Source organism: Schistocerca americana, chromosome 2, assembly GCF_021461395.2.
Source record: "Schistocerca americana isolate TAMUIC-IGC-003095 chromosome 2, iqSchAmer2.1, whole genome shotgun sequence".
Taxonomy (NCBI): domain Eukaryota; kingdom Metazoa; phylum Arthropoda; class Insecta; order Orthoptera; family Acrididae; genus Schistocerca; species Schistocerca americana.
In genome coordinates, this window is record NC_060120.1 from 722,560,425 (window position 1) to 722,569,630 (window position 9,206).

The window sequence follows — 9,206 nt, forward strand, 5'->3', positions numbered from 1 at the left end:
TTCATTACTAGAAACAGACCGCTAGATTTGTAACTTACAAGTTACTGCTTTTACCGATAAGGTATACGGTAGTATCTTCTGTCTTCATCAAAACGTATGGCCAGAAAAATGTCCGTAGTGAGGGCGCAGACTATTCGCAACGGTAAATAACGATGTGAATGTTCAGCGAAAAATACCTGCTTCCTTAAGGGTGATCATTTACGGAATGTCGGATCTTCCTTTGTGCAATGTTATCGTAAATGTGACGTTTTACCCTCAGTACAGCAAATGAATCTATTTTGATAACCCGTACAGAGTTTTCCCACAGAGTTTCCAGTTTGCGTGATTTTATGGCTTCTTCTTCATTCTCGAACGTGTCCTTACCAACTTTCACACGTGTGTTTTTGTTTTTATTTAAATCTGCTGCAGATCTTTCGCGCCCCCTGTCAACGGAGGTAAGCAGGGATCCTTTTTTTTTTTTTCTTGAGCTACACAGATAGCCTAACAAATATTTCTCTCGACTCACCAACATCGATCCCGTGCCCATGAAAATGACGATGAACTTTGCCTCATAACATTTGACGAAATTGCTTTTGCCATTTTCAGTTCCTCGCAACAAGCAATTCTAATAATAACAAAAGTTAGTAACTACGACAAGAAGAAAGAAGCGAGTAAAAAATCACAGCACACAATGAACGATCACTCACAATACCAAGCTGCGTGAGCCTGAAGCCTGTTGTAAGCGGAAGGCTTTGTAAGTTTGATAATAATGAGAGTGAAGATCTGGCTCTTCCTGATACATGTGGTTACTGCGGCCTTGTGTCCTCGTAATTTCGAATAAGGCGCAGGCAGTGATGTTTTTCTTCGTGATTTTTTTCTTCATGATTCTGTAGTGAGACTGGCTTTAATTTGATTTTTGTACGGTCATAGTATTACCTAACTGATTCACGCCTCCATTAAAATCGTTGTACATCCACATCACAATAATACAACAAGGCAACAGGCAACGAAAAATAATCCATTGATATTATAGAGATAATAAGTGTAAATATACTGATTGTTCTCAAGTGACTTTTGATATAATGATATGGATGTGTGCTGGGAGCCAAAAGCTTTGCCACAGTGGTAAAACCGGTTTCCGCCACATCATCGAATTTAAGCGCTCTCGGGTTTGGCTTGCAATTGGATGTGTGACTATTCGGTCTACCGAGAGCTTCTGGCAGGCGAAATGCCCTCAGCCCTTGTGAGACCAGTTGAAGAGTTACTTGACAGGGAAGTAGCCGCTCTGGTTTCGAAAACTGATAACGACCGGCAGAGCGGTGTGCTGGCCACATGCTCCCCTGCCCATCTCTCCTGCACCCCCCCCCCCCTCCCGCCCCCCCCCCCCCTGCCCCATACGCATCCAGTAACGCCTATGGGCTGAGATGAGACGGCGTTCGGTCGGCACCGTTGGGCCTTCAACGCCTGTTCTGTCGGAGTTCAGTTTCAATACGATTGGTTCCGTAAGGTAGATATTAATCCTGTTTTATCACAGCGGTGTGGGGAAGGTCACGCCTTGCTATTTACAGAACCCTTGCGCTGTGGCTGGGATTGCTACTGGTAGTTTCTAGGTTGCGGGAGCCACATTTTAGACGGTGGATTTCTTGTATCACACACAAATTGCGTAAAATGATACACTTAATACTCAGATATTTGCTACAGTTTTCTATCCCTCTGCACTTGGATTATTGAACTGGAAGTTTTACCTATTAGTCACAGTTATTGTTTACTTTTACCAGCACCAAAAGGAGAAATCTAAGTCCTATGAAACAGTTCCTAGAGCAGGTATCTGTGAACATCATCTAATAGTTGAGAAGAGCATAGTGAAACACATAGTGTCGAAGTTCAGCGGAAATAAGTGTAGTACTTTCCGACAAATTATATCCACAAACGACAACGCTTTATCACCTGTAATGTTAATTAAATTCCTAGAGTTCACCTTATATAGAATAATAAGTAGAGCGTTAAAAATCTGGAAATAAAGAGTTACAACCAGTGGCAACGTAGTGTATTCGCCCAAAAACTATACCCGGCCCAAACCAAATACTAAAAACCATCTACATACAGTCAACATCATCATAACATCGAAAGAATGATTATATATCACACGCACTAAAAGTAACGTGGGAAATGAAAGTCTAATCGCAAAACGAATCTTTCAAAACTGAAGGATGATTTAATATAACAGATATGGTTGATCTGATTTTGATAGCAGACTTGACCGTGCATATAAGTCGCATTAAAAGCTTGTTCTGTTTTAAACGGTGGTAATTACACAAGTCAGTCCCAACTGATATAATACAACGTGCAACACATGAAAAAAGCTGTTGAGCAACTCAAGGTCTCTACATTTGGACACATATTTTTACTCAAAACATCAAATCAGTCCCTCACTAATGAAAACATACAAGCAAAACAATACATGAATATTATTCGTTGGCATAAGTTTAGTTTTATCGAGGGAACCAAACAGCGAGGCATCGGCCCCATTGGATTAGGGAAGGAAGTCGGCGTGCTCTTTCAAACCAACGATCACTGCATTTGCCTCAAACGATTTAGGGAAATCACGGAAAACCTAAATGAGGATGGTCGGACGCGGGATTGAACCGTCGTCCTCCCGAATGCGAGTCCAGTGTGCTAACCACTGTGCCAGCTCGCTCGATATTAAGTTCAGTATTTCACAGACGTACAGCGAAAGTGTGATCAATAATATTTTTTCATGGATCTATGTGTGCATTAACGTACAATAAAATACATCTTTGCAAAGATAGACAACTAGAATAAAAATATAAACACGAACGACCGAAGATATGTCTACTAAATGTCTAATATGAATATAGCGCTTGCCGGTACTATGAGAGCTCATGGTAGGCTAGCGTGCGCACCGTATAATGAAGGACTCCCCTTGAGATTAGAGATGTTTGTTGCGCGCGAAATTGCTACCTGGAGATTACGTAATTTGTACTAAACGATAGCATGTATGTGCACTGAAACAGAAATAAGCAGAAAAATAGAGGAACTAAGGTGGAGGATCTATAATCTTCTAGGTTAAGTGATTGCAGGTTATCATTTTCAGTTTGGCACCGGTCTGCATCGTTGCATTCTATTTGACTGCCATCTGTTGGTATTTTTTTATTTGTTCAAAAATGGCTCTGAGCACTATGGGACTCAACTGCTGTGGTCATAAGTCCCCTAGAACTTAGAACTACTTAAACCTAACTAACCTAAGGACATCACACACATCCATGCCCGAGGCAGGATTCGAACCTGCGACCGTAGCGGTCGTGTGGTTCCAGACTGTAGTGCCTTTAACCGCTCGGCCACTCGGGCCGGCTTTTATTTGTTAATTTGCAATTCTGGTGGAATTGTTGATGTACACTCGCAAAGTCATTGTTTATGAACTTGGGAAAAGAAACTGTAGTCAACCTAACACAGTAAATGATTGTCCTGTACCATTCGATGATAAACTCGAGAAGTCACAGTAATATTCAGTTAAGAAAGAGAGGGGGAGATAAAAGGAATTTTCGTAATTACGAAATGAAGATTATTACCACATACACCTTCCGATCACTGAAATACTATGCAACAGTTCACAACTTATTCAAAGTTAATCACAAACTTAGTGTTGTTCATCTGTACATTGTTTCAACTGCAAGTATACTGCCCCGTCCATAATTTCCGCGGAACCATCCTTGTCTATTCAGCTGAGCATTTCACCGTCAATCATCGGCCTCCTGCCGTCCCTGTTAATCAGTTTCACGCGTTATTTTCAGCGCTGAGCAGCACCGCGGCACACGAAAGTAACGAGCAGCTGTGCGGCACCATCACGATTTCGCGCCAGATTCCTTCTATGGATAGAGCGCTTTTAATTCCTGTTCATGCTCTCACGGGAAAGGAATTAAATCAAATAAAACGAAATAAATAGACAAGAAATCAATTATTATTTACATTCGGTTTACATTGTTACATCCGGTCTCTGTTTTTGACACGATTATAGCACTTACTTTAAAGACTGAACCCTGCAATGATTTGATACAGTTACAATAGATATAGGGTTTTGCAAAACTATTTATTTATTCACCATGCGATGAACTTCCTTTTAATTGAAATTCTGCTTCTAACGGAAATTTCAGTTTTATCATTGTAGCCTACACAAAAATGACTGCAAAATTACCACAGTTGCATAATTGTAAGAAAAGTTTGTGATATTTCTTTCACACATAAATGTATTTTCTTTAAATTCTTGTAATAGGGTCCGAAACCTGTTAAAAGAACGTCACATTCCGCTCATGGCTTCAGGCAGCAAGCGTAGCACTCTCGCTTCATTTGCGGTGCTCTAGCAGACAACAATTCTGTTGGGTCCGGTATGCACGCCATATGCCTCTGATCTCATAACCGACTAGCCCAAGCAATTGCAAGGCGCTGCTTAGCGTGCCATGTCAGCCACAGAGCACCTCAGTCCTTCGCATTCATGAAGAACTACCTTAAATACCAGGAACAGCCCAAAGATCAACTACTGATCTAATCCCAGATCTTCCCAAGTGTATTTAGAGACTTAGAAAATCGTTGAACCTACTCCTAAAAACATGTCTTGGAGATTTTAAAGAAATGTCTCCTACTTCTGATTATCCAGAATTCTTGTTTCACTTTTCGACGGGAAACAAGCCGACAGCTAATCTTTTTGCTCTCGCATACGCTCGAAGTTCCTTGAAGTTTGGCCTGACACTGATACCCTACAAGTGAGTAGCTACCCGACATAGGCGATACAAATGTAAAAAAAGCAGTATGCTTCGCAGACATTCTGTTTTCCGTTAGACACACGCTTAACATTGAGCTTTAAAATTTTCGCGGCGAATTGAATGTTCAAACAAATTTAAGGTTTCCAGTCGGTCGTCGTTAATTCATCGCATGATATTTCGACTGGGCCCCTACCACTGATCTTCAGACTCACGAAGATCTGCTCTTTTTCGCAAACATGCGTCAAAATCAAGTTGACAGACAGGGCAGCGACCTCGCTGGTGGAACTGCGGAACTCAGCTGTCTCTTGTGTGACTTTCACACTCTGTCGTCTCCTATTACAAGAAATCGTGGGGGTGATGGCGTTCCATGTACCGTCAAACTACTAGCCACTATCGTGGTTCATAAGACATTCCGCCAGGCATATTTCCGCTGATTCTTTGATAACGGAGACCCAAAAAGATGTTGATTTGGTCAGAATAAAAGTTATAGCATACTCTACTCAATGCCTAATGGAAATATAGTGTTCGGCAATGGCAGACTTGCTTGGTTGCAGAGGGGAGTGCAACGTTGATGTTCATTGCAGCGTTCTTTCATAGTGCGTGTGGTCAGTTCTATGTAAGCCATACCAAGTTGAGAAGACCTTCTGCAGAAACAGGTTTTTCTTCACTAATCCACAAAGGTCTGCAATTGAGATGGTGGACCGAAAATCACTTTAACCATAAATTTACAGATGATTCTTGCTGTATTAAACGAAATGTTGCCCACGAAAGGAAAAAAGCTTAAGATTTTTTCGGCGTGTTCTCTTCTCTATTCATTTCCTGATTCTTAGTTTTAGCTGACAGTATCCTGTTAACCTGCTGCCAGAATACCCATTTTTTTCTTAACACCGTCTTTAGGTGGACGAGCTCTTTAGGTAAACTATCCAGATCTCAGGCACTGTGATCTCTGCGAGCGAGTGTTTCTAGAACGCTCACAATTTACGACGGGTGAGGACAGCTTGAAGCTTGAAAAGACAAACCAGTATGAGTGGGCTTACGATAAACTGAATGCTCCAGAGAGCCATCATTCTTTCGGCTAACAACCACATCCAAGAAAGGCAGACAACCATCTTCCTCAATTTCCGTAGCGAATCCATTGTTGTTGTGAATAGTGCTGAGGTCATGAAGAAACACCACCAATTTGTTTTCTCCATGAGACCACACTACGAAAGTGTCGTCCGCATACCTCCAAAATACAGTTTGTTTAAGGGCAGCAGATTAAAGCGCTCTCTCCTCGAATTACTCCATAAAAGGGATCACCAAGGGAGGCAGAGGGTGCCCATGGCGACGGGGTTAGTCTACAGTCTATTGAAAGCAGTCTCGGTTGAACATAAACTAGGTTGAGATAGAGCACCTTTATAAATGGTTCAAATGGTTCTGAGCACTATGGGACTTAACATCTGAGGTCATCAGTCCCCTAGAACTTAGAACTACTAAAACCTAACTAACTAAGGACATCACACACATCTATGCCCGAGGCAGGATTCGAACCTGCGACCGGAGCGGTCGCGCGTTTCAAGGCTGTAGCGCCTAGAACCGCTCGGCTACTCCGGCCGGCTACCTTTGAAAAAATGATACTACATGAAAGCTAACAAACGGTTAGAACTGCTTCGACGGAGACCACAAGTCTGCCGATAAATTCACTGAGCTACGGATGTGATGTGAGGATTTGCCCACCAACGGTCTAAGTAAAAAAAGCTAGACGATTTGATAATTCATACGTAGGAGCTCCGATGTTGCGCACAATTGGACGTAATGGAACACTTTCCTTATGAATTCTGGAAGGCCATACGGTCTAGGTGGTATACAACCATGTGTTCTTAACCTCTTGAGGACTTCATGAGGTAAGGAGGAGGAATTCAGAAGTGCAACAGATTCCGTTGCACACACCCTGTGGGATCGTAATGGATTCTCCTAGAGGTAGAGTCACTTAGCAAAGCATACATCTTATCGTCATATACACTACGAGGTAACGAAACGATTGCATTACCTTCAAAAGCCTTCAGTACCACGACATCAGTGTCCTCTCGTAGATTTCGTAGTGATGCCCTTCCTGAGGAGGTTAAATTACAACGTTGCGGAGGACCTTTCAAAAGATCGTGGCAAGTTTCCCTTCTTATTTATTCTTTTGACTTCCGCTACCGCCAGTCTCCAGATAACTATGAAAATCCTCCGAAAAACGTGGTCAGAACCGGGAGATTGGGTTTACTTCCGGGACAATTTTGCAGACTGTACCAGTGTGTTGCACGTGAGCATGCACGTGTGTCAGGGGGAGTGTGTAATTCCCTCTGACCCACTCCGGCACCTCTGTAATGTGCAGTACATAACACAGACTGCTCTGCACCTTGGAACAGAGAATGAAAAATTTCTGTTAGGTACACTCGGAAACGATCTGTAAAAGGCGGCCCAATTACGTATTGCATTCGCTGTTTATATGGGATTTATCTAGTCGCAAGTCGAGTCGTCGTATCCGTACCTAGTGGCTCCGTTTTCTGTTTGCTCAGTTTCCCCGAAAAACAATGAAGCGTAACGTGAAGGCTACGTGCAATACACCGCGGCTCCAAAGATTGGAGGACTCGCTTACGAACAACGTGATACAGCATAGCACAATCCAATTTTAAACTGTGCAGTGATTGTCCGTGTGGTGTACAGTCATATTCAAAAGTATCCGAACGACCTGAATTGCATTTCACCTTACTCGCATGCAACCGGCATAACGCAGTTGTCTAGCAGGTCCTCTAATCGCTCCTTGGTACAGTCGTTAGACTATAGAAAATGGTTCCAACAAGTCACCACTAGAAATCACTGCTCTGTATCGCAGTAACTCAAGATGTAAAGTAATATCACGATGCTTCAGATATCAGGGAACACCTTATCACAGACAAGACTGTCCTTAAGGATTGTAAGCTCACATTTGTTGCAATAAATGACATACCTGAAATGTTACCACGTTCATTATTACGTCAGATAGGTAATGCATGTAGTACGTTCGTCGTATTCATATAACATACAAAGTAACATACAGTACTTATTATTTAACACAAAATGACATTAAAAATTTAAATTATCCACGAGCAGCTAGTTGAGAATATGTATGAACTTCAAATGACACGACGAACCGTCTCGTTCTGCATTTAGATTCAAACCCAGGTCATTCAGACTAAGCAAAGATTTCGTGACTGGCGCAAACTAACAGTCATTCCTGATTAGGCATACAGAGAGTGATATACCTCGATTTTAGGCAGTATCAGTTAGCAAATATCAACTTTAAATTACATAACGCAGCCGGCCGCGGTGGCCAAGCGGATCTAGGCGCTTCAGTCCGGAACCACGCGACTGCTACGGTCGCAGGTTCGAATCCTGCCTCGGGCATGGATGTGTATGATGTCCTTAGGTTAGTTAGGTTGAAGTAGTTCTAAGTTCTAGGGGACTGATGACCACAGATGTTAAGTCCCATAGTGCTCAGAGCCATTTGAACCATTTTTGAACAAGACGAAACATTAATTTTTTCCTTCCCAGGACTCCAACCCGGCACCTATCGCTGTTATATTCTAGAGAAAACGAACGTTAAATATGGGTTTGTTGCACCAGCAGCGACATGTGAGCATGTTTGAACTAGAAATAATATGACGAAGAATTCAGTGCTCACTGGGAATAGAGCCCCACACATATCGTTGTTGACTACACACACAGAGACGTCAGCTACCGAATTTTTCTCCACCAGCAGCTCGGAATAACATCTTGAACTTACAGTGATCTCGCAAATAGTTCTGTGTCCCACTGGGAGTTAAAGACGTCAGATATCGTTAGTGTTGACAACGAATGAAAAAACATTAAAAATTAAAATTATTATCCACCAGCAGATAGGTGTTCTCATGCTAGAGCTTGATAATACATAATGAAATATTTAGTGCCGGGCCTGGATTCGAACCCATTCACGCGTAATATGCGGTGGTGTTGAGGAATCTGCAGTTTTGAACAAACAACAAATTGTAGCCGAGCTGTATTGTAACGAAGGGATCAAATTCCGCGTTAAGGGCGGTCTAAGTTGCATTCTCAGTTCAGAACCAATTTTATCGACATACAGAAGTCAGATAAAAGATGGAATAAGTGTCCTGTGACCCTACATAGCGTTTGTTTCGTCACTAGAAATTAATAACTGGTATAAGAAAGGTTACTGGTGATAGAGTTTCTACATGTCGCCACTCCAGACTTTATTGTGGTTCAACCTAACGTCTACTTGGCAGAGAAGGAATATCATCTTTAATGTGAATTTCAGACCACACTGCCATTATATCTTCTTCACTTGGTGTAGCCAGAAGAGAATGGAATCTTTCTCTCCCTATCTAAAATCATTGACAGAAGTGGGAATCGAACCCAGACCATAGGTATAAGAATCTATCATCAGTC

At 42.1% G+C, this 9,206-nt stretch overlaps 1 non-coding gene across 1 annotated transcript; it reads right to left on the minus strand.

The window, feature by feature from the left end:
* Positions 1–3,264: 3,264 nt before the first annotated feature.
* On the minus strand, positions 3,265–3,348 carry Trnas-gga. Its single transcript is given in 2 exon segments — positions 3,265–3,299; positions 3,309–3,348. It is a non-coding gene; the product is annotated as a tRNA-Ser (tRNA).
* Between the last annotated feature and the right edge of the window lie 5,858 nt (positions 3,349–9,206).